The sequence below is a fragment of the Colletes latitarsis genome, unplaced genomic scaffold (assembly GCF_051014445.1).
Source record: "Colletes latitarsis isolate SP2378_abdomen unplaced genomic scaffold, iyColLati1 scaffold0081, whole genome shotgun sequence".
In the NCBI taxonomy this organism is placed as follows: Eukaryota; Metazoa; Arthropoda; class Insecta; order Hymenoptera; family Colletidae; genus Colletes; species Colletes latitarsis.
Window position 1 is genome coordinate 35,001 of NW_027488431.1, and position 222 is coordinate 35,222.

Below are 222 nucleotides of genomic sequence, written 5' to 3' on the forward strand. Positions count from 1 at the left end.
TTTCGTTCGAAAGACTTGAGAGCCACCTCTTCCTCTCTTGTGTTATAATATTATATATGTATAGAGAGGGTACCACCAAAAACCCTCTCCTTCGTTTAGTTTCTTTCACTTTTCCGAGAGCTCCCCAAACTCTCGTTTATTTAATTTAATTTCATTTTTCGAGAGAGCGACCACCAACTAACTCTCTTATATTTGCTTTTTCTCGACAGAGCCACCACCAAC